The following is a 19,696-nucleotide window of genomic DNA, read 5'->3' as shown; positions in this document are numbered from 1 at the left end:
TTTTTAATCTTTTGTAGTTAAAATTTACCAAATCAAAAATTGAACTTAACGTGAGCAAAGCCGCGGACAAAAGCTAGTATATAATATTACTGACGAAATAATAGTGTCAAAAGATATATATCTTACGATGTTCAAATACCAGCTAAGTACTATAAATATACAGCAGTATGCCTATATACTGCTGTGTTTTTAAAGTAGATAACTAAGTATATTTTCCAACGGTTAACGAGGTCACATATAAAATATTCCATTATTAAAATACAGCAGAAAAGCAGCAGCTATTGCAAAGTTCTGTTATACAAGAAAATGGATGAAATTCTTTTGTCATAATTCCGAAACCACTTACCGTATGTCACCATGCTTACTGACATGATTTATATGAAATCAGAACGTTTGTCAAGAAGAATTACTTTTTTTCACTACTAGATAGCCTTTGACTACAATCTCACCAGGTGGTAAGTTATGTAGTATACGATGGTAGCGAAGTAACCTGATAGAGTTACAGCAGCACACATACACTCCATACATAATTGGTTACTACGCGACATCGTACCGGAACGCTTAATCGCTTGCTGGCGAATCTTTGGTTGCCGAAGCCATCCCACCAGACCAGAGAAAATACAGAAATTATATATTCCTACATTGCCCCTGCCGAGGATCGACCCTGGGACATCCGCTTATAATACCACACCGCTCACCACCGCGCTATCAAGGTCGTCAAGACTTACTTGAAAAAATACAGCACTCTTAAGAACATTTATAATCGTAAACTCTAAGAAAATTCTAAGCACGTGTGCCGTATACCGTAATAACTCATCATTAAACCCTTTATCCACATGTCTCGTGCTTCTAAGCTACGATTTATATCTTTGTGCGAATTATACTTGGTCTAGATCAAAATTATTGCTTTAATAAAAAACAAGCTTTATTCTTTCAACGTTTTTGAAGCGAAACTTCTAACGCGACTTCAAACAAGGTTGTGTTAAACGTTTAACGCTACTATTGATGGGTATTTATATTTTGAAGTGAAACTTCTAATGCGACTTCCAACAAGGTTGCGTTAAACGTTTAATGCTACCATTGATGAGTATTTATATTATCTGACAAATTGTCATCGTCTGATAGTGTAATTTAATGCAGCCACCGGCTACGTCCATACCATGTTGAATACACCGGTTCTCGTCCGATCACCGAAGTTAAGTAGCGTCGGGCTCGGTCAGTACTTGGATGGGTGACCGCCTGGAAACACCGCGTAATGTTGGCTTTTTTCTTTGTTTTGAATAGAATCTAAAGTAAATAAGGCAGTCAATTTTATGATTCTTTTACCTTGTTTTAAATAAAATTAAAATAGAGAAGTTTCACTTCTTACGTGTGTACACTAATACACACATAATTTTTTATTACTTAAACAAAAATTATAACTTAGACCTTGGAGAAGACAACTATATCACTATCTGATTTGACAGCAGATTGATCGGTGGCGGCAACCCTGCTTTATGAATCAAAGGCTGTGGGTTCGATTCCCACAGCTACAAAAGGTTTGTGCGATGAACATGAATGATTTTAAGTGTCTAAGTGTTTCTCTCATCTGTATATTATAAATATTGGTGTATTCATAAACATATTCATCAGTCACCCATAACAAAAGCTACCCTCAAATTTGGGGCTAGCTGGCGATGTGTGTATTGTCGTAGCATATTTATGTATTATTCTTATTAAAATCAGCTTGTCGTGTGGCTTTTCATAAATTATTAAGTAGTTATAGAACTTTCACTTTGAAGCGTTGAAAGTAGGCAGGACTTCAACTTCACTTTCGGGGTTCTGAGTTCGAATCCCAGCACGCACCTCTAGCTTTTCTAAGTTATGTGCGTTTTAAGGAATTAAAATATCACTAGCTTCAACGGTGAAGGAAAACATCGTGAGGAAACCTGCATGCCAGAGAGTTCTCCAAAACATTCTCGAATGTGTGTCGAGTCCACCAATCCGCCCTTGGCCAGACTACGGCCTTCACCCCTTCTCATTGTGGGAGGAGATCCGTGCCATGTAGTGGGCCGGTAACGGGATGATATGATGATGATTTTAGCGCTCTTCCAAGAATTACTACTGCCACACAGAAGTATGCCACCAAAAAGAATTGCTGTGTTCCGTTCAGAAAGGCGTGGTTGCCAGTTCAATTACTCTAATGGAATACAGCACAGAGCAAGAAAACTCAATGTCGATTGTGCTCCGAGCTGACTTTTTAAAAATAAAAACCCGGAATCTTCTTACAAATACAAATACGTACGTACATTTGTTCAGTAACCGCACTTGTTATTCAGAAAACATACAGTAAAAGTACACTCGTTATTTAAGGATTTAGAAATGGAAGTACTGATGAAAATTCTCTGTAGTTACTGGTAAATATATACTCTTGCTACATATACTTTAAGGTAGGGTTTCAAAGGAGTTTTTAATTAAGTTTTCTATTACTAGAATTCACATTTATAAAACCTACTACTCGTAGTTGTTGCCCATTTTCCAAACCCAATAAGAACCATTAGTTTTTCTGGAATAAAAAGAAGCCAATGTTACTAAAGCTGGTTGCTTAGTTAGAACGTGAAGAAAGGATAAACAATTCATTAATTAATTTATTTATTTATTTAAACATACACATTTTCGTATTTATAATACTAGTAAGGATTTAACAAATCCTATAAGAACCGGTTGCTGCGAATTGTAGGGCGTGAAGGGAGGACTCAAAAACAAGAAAACACACTTTCCAATTTATAATATTAGTAAAAATAACTAATTCTTCATTAGAATAAATAATAGATTCTAAATATCAGTTTTCAGTAGAAATTGTGAACATTATCTATATTTATGACCATCCACGCTTGAAATGTGTTAGTTATAATAGTTTTAATATCATCTACACAGAATTAAGAACATCCAGAAGCCGTGTGCACGTCTAATATTGAAGCATCAAAAATTTCGGAGCGTTTCTCGAACGTTTCTCGGTTAGTCACTTCATGCCATGTAGCAGTTGACAGTAATTGTTTGAACTTTAATGTGTCTAATGATTAGTACCCATAACACAAGCTACGCTTACTTTGGGGCTAGATGGCGATGTGTGTATTGTAGTAGTTATATTTATTTATATCTGAGAGTTCTCCATGGTTTCAAAGGCGTGTGGAGTACACCAATCTGCATTGGGCCAGCGTGGTGGACTACGGCGTTAACCCCTCATCATTGTGGGAGGAGACCCGACACCCGTGCCATATAGTGGGCCGTTAATGGATTTATATGATGATGATGATGATGACTATAATATAATGTCAATCTCATAAACTACCTTTGTATTATTATTATTTTTTATAGACGAACGCTTGACTGCATTCACACCTAGCATGGTAAGCGATGATGCAGCTTAAGGTGGAGCGCCTAGAAGATGCCTATTCACTCTTGATTTGAAAATACTGATATTGTAGGAACTGGGGAAAATGGAAGCTGGAAGAGCTTTCCAGATCCTAGCGGTGCGGATCAGAAACGAAGATGCGAAGCGCTTCGTACGCGTCGCGGTATATCGACCACGTAGGGATGCAGGATTACAGTGCCTCGCGGTTCGATGGTAGAAAGGCGAGGGGGGAACTAGATCAAATAGTTATTCAGCACACTCTCCGAAATATAACCTATAGAATAAGATGTGGAACGCCCTCCCGGCAACTGTGTTTCCTGCCACGTATAATTTAAGTACTTTCAAGGCTAGAGTGAATAGGCTTTTTCTATAGGCAAGCGTGCTCCAACCTGGTCATCATTGCTTTCTAACGGGCATGATTGTCGTCAAGCGCTGGCCTATCGTTACTAAAAAAAAAAAAAAAACCGAAAAGCAGGCAACCTTGCGACGATGTTCCAAACTCTTACATTTTTTATTGGCTAGGTTATTGTTGTATGAATATTGTCCACACAAAATTGGTTAAACGCGTCAAAGCGTAAATGCGATGGCTCAATTTAAAAAAAATGTATATAACTGCATATTTAACTGCATAATAAATGCAATAAGCCATCGAGGTAGGCTAGCGCGTAACGACCCACGGACGATGCGCCACACGAAGCCAATCTACAATTACGTTTCGACAAAATCTTATTAGGCCCCGAGATCTGTACCCTTACTATGACATCTGTACGTTGTCGATCGCAAAATTTTCATCGAATGTTTACTCTAGCATTAAAATAAAATGTATCGTATTTCCATTGTTTTCAAACCCCCAAAAGTCCGAATTCCGGTGCAACTTTGCAACAAGTAAAATCGGGGGGGCGGGGGGATAAAAGTATACCGATGATAATTCTGCTATTCACAAATCTCTAAACTAAACAAAATTGACAGATCCAAAAGTAGTGCTGTCCTGTTCACACTTTTTCCTCTGGAAAAAGATTTACTATTACTATTTTAAGAATGTCAGTTTAGTTTACTTAAGTGTTATCTGTACATGAGAATTGGCTACTGACTATCGATTCAAAAGCGTTAATCCCAAATGGCAAGGAATGGATATTATTGTAGTTTGCCCACTAAACGCGGTAACAGCGCATTGGGTAGAAGCTCGACTTCACTTTTGGGGGGGATTAGTTTGAATCCCAGCTTTTCGAAGTGAAGAAGAACATCTGCATGCCTGGAGTTCTACAAAATGTTCTCAAAGGTGTGTTGAGCCCACAAATCCGCACTGGGCCAGCGTAGTGGATTAAGACCTTAACCTTTTCTCATTCTGGGAGGAGGCCCGTGTTTTGTAGTGGGCCGATTGATGTGATGACCCAATTAACAAAGGATACCTGATAAGAAAACTCAGATTCACTCAACGGTCTATAGAGAGCTCAAAATATTTTACGTTATCAGAAATGAAGAGATCCGTACGCAGAGTTAATGACACAATTTAGGTACAAGTCAGATGTCACAGATGGACAGATGACATCAAACAAGTCGCAGGGGTTTGACGCAAGTGACACAGGAACGTGTTATTTGTTTATGCCTAAATAATCATAATGTGTCCAGCTGTATATGTCTCATCATAATCATCGTCATCATCATATCAACCCATTACCGGCCCTCTACAGGGCTTGAGTCTCCTGACAAAAAAAAAAGGGTTCAGGCCGTAGCCCACCACGCTGGCCCAATGCAGATTGGTGTACTCCACACGCCTTTGAGGTTGAGGCACATGAGGATTAACACACTTCGAATTACAGTTATAACTAGTTAGGAGTCAGATACTTACCCACACCATGGCCAAATTAGGACTTTCTACCTGAATCTATTCAAATAGGGTCATAGTAAACCTTGTTTTTATACATATATATAAATAAATAAAAAATAAAATAAATTTGATCGACACAGGGTGGCAGTTTGCAGGACGTGCTCCTTGCATGCCCTGTGAAATTCTCTGTTTAAAGGCGATGGTTTCCACTTACCAACACGTGGGCCATCTGATTAGTATCAAAAATAATAATAAAACAATAAGTAAAAAAAAAAAAATAGATTTTTTATTAAAGTGTACCGATTCCACTTATCTTGGGATAAGTGCAAAAAGAAAGAGGTTTAATTAAATAAGAAAACATACTAAAAGATGATTGCAAACTAATATGAAAAATGCGCAAAAGCGTTTTATTACTTGAAGCGTTCTCCTCCAGACTACCTCCTCCTCCTTTCCTTTACTTGAGTTAATAAATCAAGTAAAGGAAAAGAGATGATTTCGAATAGGTTTCAATATCATTGAAATTGCTTTACAACACTCATTTAATAATATATATGATTGTTTGCACCTTAACTCGGCGCTATATTGTTTCGATTGTTGAAAAGGACCGCAACTTTTTTTTGACAATCCTACTAAACGCCCATTACTAAGCACATACCTTCTTTTTGGTAGACAAGCGGAATTAAGAGCTAGGACCCTTCATCGTAGCTCTGATGCAGGTCGAAATTAAGGTTCATTTGCTAAAAAGCAGGAGAATGTGTATGGCGTAATTTATAATTTCTTCAATCTTTATACTACACACCAAACAGATGTTTGGCAATGTATCCGCTACGCACGTGTCGCCCTGACTCTGGAACATCCTCAGCAGGGCGCAGGCAGGCGACAAAAATTATATCCCCCGATTATATCCCCCGACAAGAGATATAATTGACGTGTCCACCTGCTAAATCACGGGAATATGGAATAGGAGAATTTTACCCCCGTTTTTATATTCTATCATTTATTGATTTTAATTTTTTTTTTAATTCTCAACAATGCTTACAAAAATTAAAAAAATACTATTAAAAATTTATAAGAAAAAAAAAACACCGTCCGCTTGCTTGTTTGAATGCCCAAGCAACTAAACAAATTTTACAAAACAGCGATCTGACCTGAAAAATCTCACTTGCCCCTCCCTAGACCAGAAGCTAGGTTCGCTCATGAGCAGCAGAATAGTCAGAAGTAATATTTTGTATGGGATCAGTATACAAAAGAGAGATTAAAGTGTCAAGTCAATTATTTCTTTATTCAAATATGCACATAGATGGAACTTTTGATGCGTTGGTTAAACACAAAATGTGATCATAGCAGTGAGTAGTGATGGCGATAACTACATTCGTAAACTTAAAACTAAAGCTACGATTGAGGCTACTTTTAAGTTTAAAAAATACAGTAGTTCAAAAACAGGAGTTCCACGCAGGCAAAGTTGCAGAAATCAGCTGGTAACCGTAATAAACGCAATAAAGCATCGAGATAAGCCAGCGCGGTAACGACGCGGCCGAGGCGTCGCAACCACAATCACGTTCCGGCTCAATCTTATTAGGCCCTGGTATTTACCGACCGCCCAGGCCGGGAATATATTTAGCACTTTTATAAAATTGCCACGCGCTCGATCCCGTTTTGTGACGCATTTCAGTATTCTATGATCATACTCAGCTAATTTTAAACTACTGGAGAAAGTCCTCTGTTGGAAGAACGGAATTATAGGTTTACCGTTTACTCTTATAATTCAAATTCAAATGTTATTTATTCATGTAGGCTTATTACATGAACTTATGAAGCATCCATACATTTATTCATCATCGTATAAACCCTTTGCCTGCCCACTACAGGGGTCGGGTCTCCACACACAATGAGAAGGGATTAAGACCGTAGTCCACCACGCTGACCCAGTGTGGATTGGTGGACTTCACACGCCTTTGAGAAGGTTATGGAGGACTCTCAGGCGTGCAGGTTTGCTCAAGATGTATTCCTTCACCGTTGAAGGAAGTGATATTTCAATTCCATGCAACGAACATAAATTATACTCAGAGGTACATGCTGGGATTCGAACTCAGTCCCCCAAAAGTGAAGTCGAAGTCCTACCTTCTGGGTGGGCTATCACCGCTTTCATACATAATATATTATGTTAAGAAAATTGTGAGGCAATGGTGATAACATCGTTTGCCAACTTAAACCTAAAGCTACGAGCGCCCTGGTCCAAGAAGAGCCCACAACAAGCCGGGTAGCTTAGCCGGGTATTTTTTTTTGTTATAACCATCTCTCAGTCAATTAAGATTTAGCTATGAAGTTAGAGTAATCGCCAAGCGTTTTTATCATATAAGTAATCCTTAATATTATAATAGGATTTTATTAGGCTTACGTTTTGTATTACCTTTGAACTTGTTAAGAGAAAAATCAGAAACAATGGCGTATAGTGTCACGAGGTCAACTACTGAGAATATTATTGTTTTGACAGTTAAACTACTAAGAAAAAGAAGAATTTTCTAAGCCCCCTTTTAAAAAGGTTATTGTTGCTAAAATATAACAAAGAACGCGCACACATACCAAATAACGCACACACACATTTACATCATCCAACAAACTTCCATTTCTTTTATAATGACTGAAAACAACATGAAGCCGCTATGACATTCGTCTCCTGGGAAATCAGGCCTCGTGATTTGACTGATACGAATTGATCTATCTCTGGAGAAAAATAAAACATTAGCAAGTTTTCTAGGCCATCGTGATACTGATCGCGCATATTTTGTACTGTTACGTCAACTGCGAAATTTTACGCGATATTAACATTCGTTAAAACTAGGTTTCTTTTATAAGAAACATTGAATCGTGCGGGTCAAATCTATGGTGTTTGTGGCGACCTACAGTGGGTGTTAAATGGGTGGGAGTTATCAGTAGCGTGTATGATATAAAATGAAGTCTCCAGTACGAGTTATAAAAAACTTAAGGATAGGCATTGTAAAAGTTATAAAAAGCATACCCTTAAGTATTTATAACTGTAACTGGAGATTTTTTTCATTTTATATCATCTGCATACCCTGTGCATACCCTCATACACGCCACTGGGTGTTATATATTTCTTGTTATTAAATATAAAATGTTTATTGTCTACAAAATAGGAACGATTCGATTTCGATTATATTTTTTATGAAAAATACGTTTCACATCCGCCAAGCTTCCATTCTTTTTACCGCCGATAATTTCGACACTGTAAAACTTATATCCACCTGGATTGAAAGTTAAAACTCTTCCACGTTTTGTATATCATAAGTACAGAATTTGTAACTCTTATATTAGCACTATTAGAGGGGACCTCCCCTTAATATAAGATGACCAATTTGATCGTTAAAATTATCCAACAATTGATTGTTGATATTTGTATATTTTTATGTAAATATATGTTTATTAGATATGTTTTTACACTACGCTACAACTCACTGTCGTATTTCACACAACTTTTCCTATTTACAATCAAGGGACCTCTTAGATTCCGTTATGGGGATTGAAGGTAGATTTATTAAAATTTACAGTTAAATTGATATTTTTTCTTTCTCTTTTCATCATAACTTACTAGCACGTGAAATTGCAGTCAAGGGCTAAATTAATATATATAATATATATGTAATATATTAAATTAAAAAAAAACTAAGAATAACTTACGCCGCATGCAGGGTAAGATACGAATAGGTTTTAAAGTCTGACTTTAGCTTAAAAAATGGGGCTGAGTATACAAAGCTTCTTGGAAAACACCGCGCAAGACACAATATGTGTGTTTGCCCTCAGAATACAGTGCTCAAAGCCAAGTTGACTTGTACTCTCAGAGATCGAGTATAAATATCGTAGTCTCTTTAATAACAGAGCTGAATGTTTGCTTTGTGAACATCAGGGAAACTAATATTTTTACAGCCAGACCTAATCCAAACACTAGTGATATCCAATAGGTTTTATTTATTCTATCTTACACTTAAGATTGTTCTGTGTTATGTTTTAAGGTTACAGAGTCATCTATTAGGTACTACGGCGTATACCTAACCCTCGTGGGGGTGAAATATGTATTTATTTATTTATTTAGGAAAACCAAGTGCTAATACATTTTTTCTTGTCAAAGTTTCTATGTTGTGAGCTAAGAGAATGTTTAGTTTATTACAGGTTTTAACAACGTTTGCAAATAATTGCAAAATTTATTACATTTTAAATATAGCTGCATTACGAAATAAATATCTAAAAATATTTTACTGATTAATAAGGTCATAATGTAAAAATAAAATAAATATTAGTAATAGTAAAAGTTTAACATCAAAGTCCAAGTTTGTTTTAGCTTATTAATATTTTTACAAATATTTGATAACATAAGAAGTCAAGTATGATAAAATGGGGGTTTATTGTTTGGATTGCATATCCTTTAGAATATCTTCGTCGTTGCCTAAATTTAAAAATAAAGAAATAAAATATATTGCTATTCTCCTTCTGTCCGCGGAGTAAAGCAAATTAAGCTTAATTTTCATAATATATATTATAGAATTCCGCAAAGTAACGCCTGCTTCTATCCAAAATCCCCAAGAAACCGTTTGTATTCCTTGTATAAAAAGTAGACCATGACACACTCCATTCTTTGAAATAACTCTATCCAAAAATCTAGTTGATAAATGAATAAGTTAGCGCGCTAAGCAATGACAACAAAAAAAAAACAAATAAAAAAAATAACATTGCAAAGGAATGTATGCTGTTTTCTTTAAGCAGCAAATGTTTTCGGATTACTCAACATATATATTTAGGGTTTTTCACCTAGTTACATAAACTAACGTTACCAAGCCGTAATCATTAAATTTGACACACCAATTAACTCCAAAGCGCAATAAATCTAAAGCCACTCAACTACGAGTATAATCTGCAAAATCGGGAAAATCCTTGCAATAAAAGCATTCGGGGGACAGGGGCGATCAATTTGTCTCCTCCCTCTTTTCCTGACACCTCCACCCATTGACACTTTATTTAAATCGATGACATGTGTGTGCTCCATGAATGGGCAATCATGTGTCATCTCTCGGTCGGAATGAAGTATTATAAAAAAAACCGTTTTAATCAATACTAATGGATATTTTTTAACCCCCGACACGAAAACGACGGGGTGTAATAAGTTTGACATATCTATGTGTGTGTTTGTCTGTGGCATCGATTTTAATCTCGTTTTCCATTGTTTGAAAGGTAAATTAGTCGGGAGTATTATTAGGTATGTTTGATGAAAATCGGTCCAAGATGGCCGCCGCCACAAAATAGCGGATTACCAATTTTTTACAACTTCAATATGGGAATCAAATATAAGTATTTATGAATAATATTCATCAGTCATCATAGTACCCATAACACAAGCTACACTTACTTTGGGGCTAGATGGCGATGTGTAGTATATTTTTTATCAATATAATGTGATTCTAAGCGAGTGAAAGAGAAACTAAATATGCAACGACATAGCCTTACAAGTTAAATAGATAACTATCTATCAAAAAACTTTTTTGCCACAAGACACAAAGAAACAATATAAAGAAAAACAAAGACTAAAGTATATAGTGGCAAGGCGCAAAGGCCTTATCACTTAAAGTGATCTTTTACAGGCAACCTAAGCGTAAGTAGCTAGCAGTAAAACTGACAGTGGATTGAGCGGACGGAGTGGAAGTAATATAAGGCAACCTGCCGGGCACATAGCTAGGAGAATGCAAGAAATTGTATTTGAAGGTGCAGAAATCACAACCTGGCACACAAAATCACAGGTATTGTTCCAAAAAAGGATAAATATTAATAAAAATTAATAATAAATCAAAGTAATTATTAAAGTCATCACATAAAGTCAAATATTTCTTTATTCAAATAGACACATAGATGACACTTTTGATGCGTTGATTACATACAAAATGTGTGCGTAGTAGTGATAGCGATATCTACATTCGTAAACTTAAAACTAAAGCTACGAGGGTTCCAAACGCGCCCTGGTCCAAAAAGAAGCCCACAAGCCGGGTGTTCTTTTTGTTATCACCATCTCACATTGTTGTTTGAAAATATTTAAGAAGCAACCTGGTTAGAGCAATACAACGAAGCGTTTTTATCATTTACGTAATCCTTTATACTATAATAGGACTTTTTTTTTAGCTTTCGCTTCTTACAAACTTTGAACTTTTTTAGAGACATCCCCAAGATATCGACCGGTAGTTTATTGTAAATTGTTTACAATCATTAAAGTATTAAGAATCAACTACTTCACCAGGTAGCATAAAAGAAGAAGTCTCCAAACCACATATGAAGAAAGAAGTGGAATATGGAATTTTCTGATGTTACATACTTTGAATAGCTTATGTCCAATTATTACGTCTTTTCTCTGTAATGAAGATGTTATGTTGACGACGTAGCATCTTAAAGCAATGATGAATAAAATACTACACTCTAAAAAAAGAAAGCCAACTAAGAGAGATTTTCTCTTAGTTGACGTTATATAAATTATAACAATTATGATAATAAACATAACAACAAAAGCTTATTAGTTATAGCAGCAAGTTCATTATAGATTGAGCTAACAATGTAGGTATGTTCATTGATTCTAACAAATAAATACGTTGTTTCTATTATTATTTACTTCTTTGTATGATTAGATCATTTTTAATTATTTAGCTTAAACAAGTATGTAAATTGAATCAGTTAAGAATATGCCTTAGTTAAGTAACAATAATAGGAACAATACTGTTGCCCAGTCCATTGAATTATGATAAACAATCATTATCATCTTATTTGATGTATCTATGTTCTTGTTAGGCTCGTATGGAATCAAGATGCTTGATCACAACAATCACTATCTTGTTAGGAATAACAAATTTTTTTTTAGAGTGTAGGCTTCCAGATAGGTTAGGTAAGTATGACCAAAATTGTATCTGTCTGGTTCTATTCAGCAATTATCGATGTTGAAGCATAGTAAGATATTAAATCCTTGGTAAGAACACTTTTGTTGAACGCGCGACAAAAAATGTCAATTTGGTCAATAAATTTATTAAGATAATTCCTGAACCGTCTTTCTTATTTTGAAATATAGGCTTGAGAGAAAAGAAGTGCTCCGAGGGTCAATAATATATTGCAGTTTTTAAACCATAAAACAAACAGGAAAACTACGAATACAGAGACTGAAAAATGGCAGCCCTTTTCAATGCCAATTGTTTCTCGTTTCGTCAAAAACACACAACAAATTGGGAGACTTTGGGGTAACAAATACATCTAGTTACTACCACTCGGGATATATTGGCGCGATATTTTTGGCAACCCCCAGTGGAGTCGAAGACGTTTATTTTCTTTTACACGTATCAGATAGAACAATAAGACTTACGTCGCCAAAAAAAGCACAGTAGCTACATTTTAGTCCAGTCAATAATTTACAATGATATAGAATGCACAATTAAATTATATCGCGTGATCAGAGCGATACACCGTCTTGAAAATTTAAAACTTCTGCATTCTTTTTTCGATTACACTTCATCACATCATATTTACTAGACGGTACATTACACGATTGGCGATGTGTATCTTTAGCAGGGTAATTTATTAGCTGCAAAAACCTCTTACTGGACTAAAGATCCTATGGCAATATAGAAATTGATTAAGTGGGAAACCAAACCTTGGAGCTGGTCTTCAAAATGTAACTAGCCAATCACTTTGAAGGTTCAGAGCGAAATTATATACCGTCCTCTGAAATAAAACTTCAGAATAATGTAATTATAAAAGTACATTTACTTCTGCTTCAGAATAATATAAATATAAAAGTACATTTATATTATTCTGAAGCATTAAAATAAATAGATCTAATGCTACTCTAAATTTAAATTGAATATCTTGGGATCGAATATATTGGCGAAACCTTTTGTAATCTTCGGATGACAAGGAGATAGATCTATTGTAACAAACTTGTTTTATATTTTCTCTCTGTTTTTCTGATATTTATAATCTCTGGAAGGCAACGCTAAGATACTACGAAATTCTTCTTTCGTCATCATCATCATATTAACCTATTACCGGCCCACTACAAGGCACAGGTCTCCTCCCACAATTAGAAGGGGTTAAGGTCGTAATCCACCACGCCGATCCCGTGCGGATTGGTGGACTCCACACACCTTTGAGAACGGTGTCGAGAACAACAAGTGTTATTTTAATTACTTAAAAAGCACAGAGGTGTTAGAGGTGCGAGCTGGCATTGGAACTTGGTCTGCCGAAAGTAAAGTCGAAGTCCTACCCACTGGGCTATCATCACTTCTTTCATATTTATACAAAAACCTTAAATTTCAATGTTAAAATATCAGCTTTTTATTACATGTTTATTAAATAATATATTAAAGTATGTATGGTACTTTAACAAATTCCATGTCACAACATTTTTGCTAGTCTGTTTTTCTCTGTCTGTCTCTGCTTATTCCAGCTTATCAGAAATGGCCGTACCGATTATGATGGGCCAATAACCAGCAGGTGAAAGATAATAAAGCAAGTAATAAAATCTACTCCTAAATCAACAAATAATGAAGTCAAACACTTTTAGAACTTAAAAGCAAAATAAGCTATAAGGTTTCTCTATAATCTAGCCATAAACGGGTGAAACGGGTGTTGGAATATTGTGTCAAAAATCATTTTATTATATTTTGAAGTTAGGGCTTGGAATCTGTTTAGTTTTACAGAAAGTAAATTTAAAGACAATTTGTTTTTATTTTCTTTGTTTAAAAGATGAATTAGTCTGGAGTGTTCTTAGCTACGTTGAATGAAAGTCGGTTCAAGATGGCCGCCGCCACAAAATGGCGGTTTACATATTTTTTCACAACTTCCTCAATATGGGTGGTATCAACTTAAAGGGCTTGTCTAGTAAATACTACACACTATAATAAATTTTAAATCCAAGATGGCCGTCACAAAATGGCGAATTACATTTTTATTTTTAAAACTCCCTCAAATGAAACGGCTGCACTAATAGAATAATGTACACTATATTGAAAGTTAGTTTTTTAAATTTTCGTATAACTTTATATGAGGAAATTATGAGTTGTATGAATTAGCTAATAAATCAATATATTTTATTAAATACTAGCTGTTCCGGCGAACTTCGAACCGCGGATATATTTTTTTTTCTATAAATGCTATATTTTAATATTTGTTATCTATTTCCGGTCTAAGCGGAATCCAAAAATCAAATAATTGGTCCAGCCGTTCTTGAGTTATTAATGGTGTAACTAACACAACTTTCTTTTATATACATAGATAGATATAATATTGTAATAGTTCCTTTTAAGCATATTAAATGGTTTACACTTGGGGCGAATCACTAGCTTGTATCAGCTTTAATATAGAAATGAATTTTCGACGGCACGGATGAACGAAAAAATATTCCGAAATACAACGTTATTTCCAAGACATTTCTAAAGCTGCAAATTACTTTCCCATCAATTTACGGCATGAAAAGTTAGAAAAATACCTTTCGGCGCTGAAATACATTGATAGCGCAGGAAATGTATGCAGCGCCACCATTGAGCGGGTAAATTGACAATTTTGCCAGCATCCGACTTTCATTCGAACATTAAAATTTACCTTACAATCCAGGGGAGCTTTTCAACGTATTTAAGAGGGCAGATGAATATTCCTTTGGAACCACTCTTACTTACGCCAAAGTGTAGCAAAAAAGGTAATTTTTGTTAGTAATAATTAATGATAGTAAATGGTGACGGCCGAGTGGCGCAGTGGGCAACGACCCTGCTTTCTGAGTCCAAGGTCGTGGGTTCGATCCCACAACTAGAAAATGTTTGTGTGATGAACATCAATTTTTTTCTGTGTCTGGGTGTTTATCTGTATATTATTTGTTTATGTGTCTTATATTCATAAAAAAATATTCATCCGCTATCTTAGTACCCATAACACAAGTTACGCTAACTTTGGGGCTAGATGGTGATAGGTGTGTTGAAAATCAATCAATCTATCAATCAATCAAAAGTACTTTATTGCATAAAAGAAATAAATAAAAGAGAACAAAGGTACAAGTCATTTAAATTTTAGTTGTTACTCAGTTGTCGTGGTATATTTATTTATATACTATTAAAAAAAATGGATGACCACCGCTTATTAACAGAGCAAAACTTCACAGGGCACTCAAGGTGCACGTCTTGTAACATACCAACCTGTATAATACTCATAAATTCTCGGTGCTCCGCTATACAAAATAATACGGAAAAGTAATTTATTGGTTTTTTCTCAGGGCGCCTTTGGCACCGACACACGTTGCTAAGTAGTTATGGAGCACGTAAAATTATATCACTACTTAGAATAGGTAGGTATTTCGATTTTGAATTAGGTATTATTCAATGTTGCTACTACTTTCAAAAAATTGAGACGTACTTAGGTGTTAAGCCACATGCGCCTGTAATAGCACCGGCAACCACGCTCTTCAGACCGTAACACAGAATTAAACAATAATAAATAAATATACTACGACAATACACACATCGCCATCTAGCCCCAAAGTAAGCGTAGCAAGTATCATGGGTACTAAGATGAATACTTTGGTGAATAATATACATAAATATGTACTTATAATATACATATAAACACCGAGACACTGAAAAACATTTATGTTCGTCACACAAACATTTTCCAGTTATGAGAATCGTACCCACGGCCTTGGTCTCAGAAAGCAGGGTCGTTGCGTCCTCCGCCAATAGGCCGTCATTGCAACAATGCTGCTTAGCGGCAGAAATATACTTGTTTATATCTATACTTGTTTATTTGTTACCTTTGTGATACTTTTTGATTATTACAAAGGTAATTTTTTTTTTTTTTTTTTCTCGTTTCTTTAATTGCTGTAGCTCGGCAATCTGTCTTGTGACATTGGGCCGTTCCCTTGTGGGTTAAGGTAATTTTTATTTCTCTTTTTCAGGGTATCATCCATTGATGAATTTACCCTAGTAGCTCATATATCAACTTATTAAATTTGGAATGCTGTTTCTCTTACAAATGTAATAAATAAGTATATTTAGAGATATTCAAAAAAAAATTTAAATCTATTGAGTTTTTATTCACTTTGCTATTCACAATTGATCCGTTTGAAAATATTGGTAATAAATAATTCTAATTGATTATGATATTTGCCACTAACTGCCGTATAAGTCAAGAAGAGTGGAGTATATGACATATACTTACGACCAATCTAGATTATTATTTTTATATAGCGGAAACTACACCGACGTCTGACGTAAGCGTTACTTCCGTCAGAAAAAAAATCCAAATTACTCTCTAGTCGCGCCTAAAGAAGTTTTACTTCAAAAAGGACCGTCTTGCAATACAGACGTTAAGATCTGATCTCGTGGTGAATACACGCGTTGTATTTTAGCAATTATTCCGCAAAGTGGTTGAATTATAACTCCTTTAGCACGCCGAGGCTTTGCCGACACAACTTCGTTTCGAACCGACATCTGTCTCCAACTTCCCCGGCAATAGTTCCGTAGACTATCACGCGACTAATGACTGCGATAACTAACTAAGAACTTAGTCTGTGATGCTCTACAAAATGTTCTACAAAGCCACACTGGTATTATACATGCGAAAGTGTGATTGTCTGTTTGTTTATTTGAAAATGAAAAAATGAAAAATAATTTATTTGCTATCTCAATTCTTCATTACAAAACAATAGGCAAAGACCTCCATTTAAGTTTGGAAAAAAAAACCTGTACCATATACTGATAACATGATTTAACCAATTTATTACATTTTATAATTTTATACTTTATTTTTGTTTAATGTTTAGAATTTTTGCAAATAAATCAAGCAAGCATGCAAATATGTGAGTGGATGTGTATGTGTAATAACCTCTGAAGTTATCGTGATAAAAGACACGTATAAAGCTGCATCCTGGAGATGCTATCAAAAACTTGATAGCTTAGATGATGGACAGTGGTCTCTGAAATATTGTTTTTTGAATATCCAAGAAGTTCAACAAAAGATTGACCATCAAAGTCAATCTATATGGTATTTTCAAGGTGGATATGCTTCGGGTTATGTGTTCGTGACCTTTAAAATAAAATCAAGACTTGAATGAGTAAATAACAACATGCCATAGAAGCAATTCGTTTTTAGTTATAAAGTCACCAGTAAAAAGTTGTCAACTTAGCTAATAATCAATTCATTGTTTTGTACGGCATTCGATATTTTCCAGTAACACACAAACATTTTCTAGTTTTGAGAATCGAACCCTGAGGCTTTGGACTCAGAAAGCAGGGTCGCTGCCCACTGCACCAATCAGCCGCCAAATGTCGAGCTCGGACCGATATTTTTAATATTAAGTCGGAGGAGCATGCTGGGATTCGAACTCGGACCTCAGAAAGTGAAGTTGAACCCACTGCGCAATCACAGCTTATATTATATTTTATATTGCGCTATTATATATTATAGACCTAAACATAAAACCTCATAATATTTTGAGTAGCACAAATCTCATATTTACACTCCCTTCAGCGTAATGGGAAAGTGGAATTCCTCTTACATTTTATTTAGAAACCGGGATAATAATCCAAATGAAAATAACGTTTCGTTCCCGGAGTTATTTCAATAAATTCTTTCGGGATACCGTACTTACTCAATTACAATTTTTCACTAGAACCGAGGTGCTTTTAAATTATATTTTATCAGGAACATAATAATTTAGTTACACTTTCAGATACGTCTGCATCAAATTGAGTAGGTAAGTAATGGGAAATTTGATAAGTTGAATTGAAATAGTGGCATTGATAATATCGGTGATCGAGGTTTCCAGCAGTGCGCAAGGCAAACTTTTACCTAAATGGTTGGCACTTGGCGTTTACTCTTTTGCTCAAAGCATGTATTCTTTCGGGATTAAAGGAGCCTTTTATCACACTTCGGTTAGTTTGCTAAATAAACATCTATCTATATATATAAAAGAGAAAGAGTGTGGGTATGTTTCATATAGGCTCCGAAACGGCTAGACCGATTTCAACGCAACTTTCAGGGAATCTCCGGATTGACTTGGCGAGTAATCTTGTAAAGTTTGGTGACGATCGGAGCACTCCTATTTTTGAACTGTCAAATACAGCTTTTATTTACTATGATGATATTCTATTGTTGGGTGTACATGGGTGTAGATAATGATCTTCACCCGCTCGAGAAGAGAATAGAAGAGAATGAATACGGAGAGAAATAAATTATTTAATATATTATGAGACTTAAATTAAAAATTTAATGATGTAATTTTATTGTTTAAATAAATAAAGCAAAATCTAGCCCGGCGAAGCGGGCTGGGTACGCTAGAAGATTATAATTAAAATACGTTTAAAGTTTAAATTAATCCGTTGTATAAAAGTTGTGCAGTTGTAGAACGGAGCTCGTCCGGGGAAGTACTACTACTGTGTTTATTTCTGCCTCTAGTTTGCTAAATAAACATCCATTATTATTAAAATAGGTTTAAAGTTTAAATTAATCCATTGCATAAAAGTTGTTCAGTAGTTGTAGAAAGGAGCTCGTCCGGGGAAGTACTACTACAGTGTTTATTTCTGCCGCTAGTTTGCTAAATAAACATCCATTGTTATTAAAATAGGTTTAAAGTTTAAATAAATCCGTTGCATAAAAGTTGTCCAGTAGTTGTAGAAAGGAACTCGACCGGGGAAGTACTACTACCATGTTTATTTCTGCCGCTAAGCAATGCTGCGTTCCTGTCTGAAGGCACATAAAGCTTAAAACCTACGCCTCAGGTTTATGGACACGGGGTAGCACTTTGTAGGACGTTGGTATAGCATGGCCTGCAAAGTATTGCACAGTTTATAGGCGATGGTGTTCCACACAAACTATAGGAAAGATATGGGAAATGTCAAAACAGAAATGGTAGTTTATTTTGTAAATACAGTAAATAAATAAATAAATAAATATATTACGACAATACACACATCGCCATCTAGCGCCAAAGTAAGCGTAGCTTGTGTTATGGGTACTAAGATGACTGTTGAATATTTTTATAAATAACATACATAAATAATTAGAATATACATATAAACACCCAGACACTGAAAAACATTCATGCTCATCACACGAACATTTTCCAGTTGTGGGAATCGAACCCACGGCCTTGGACTCAGAAAGCAGGATGCTGCAAACTGAGCCAATCGGCCGTCAAACATACAGTACATACAGTAGTAGGTAAATCTGCTGTTAGGGCTGTTTTTGTTTGTGAAGTTGTTTAAAAGTTGCATGGAATATGACTCATCCAAAGCCTCCCTCTCGCCGTTATTGAAACAGTTTGACACCATCGTTGATCTTTGTGCCGAAACTTTGACGGTCAATTTATCTTGGCAAGGACACTGTCGAGATATTGTAGATACAAGTATTGTAGATACAAGTATAGGTGTGCATATCGAGGGCCAAGTAGA

The 19,696-nt window shown here is 35.5% G+C and overlaps 1 pseudogene; it reads left to right on the top strand.

The window, feature by feature from the left end:
- Positions 1-1,145: 1,145 nt before the first annotated feature.
- Positions 1,146-1,264, top strand: LOC120623553 (annotated as a pseudogene).
- Positions 1,265-19,696: the final 18,432 nt, after the last annotated feature.

This window comes from Pararge aegeria, chromosome 4, assembly GCF_905163445.1.
Source record: "Pararge aegeria chromosome 4, ilParAegt1.1, whole genome shotgun sequence".
Lineage (NCBI taxonomy): Eukaryota > Metazoa > Arthropoda > Insecta > Lepidoptera > Nymphalidae > Pararge > Pararge aegeria.
This window is presented reverse-complemented; position numbering and strand designations above follow the sequence as displayed.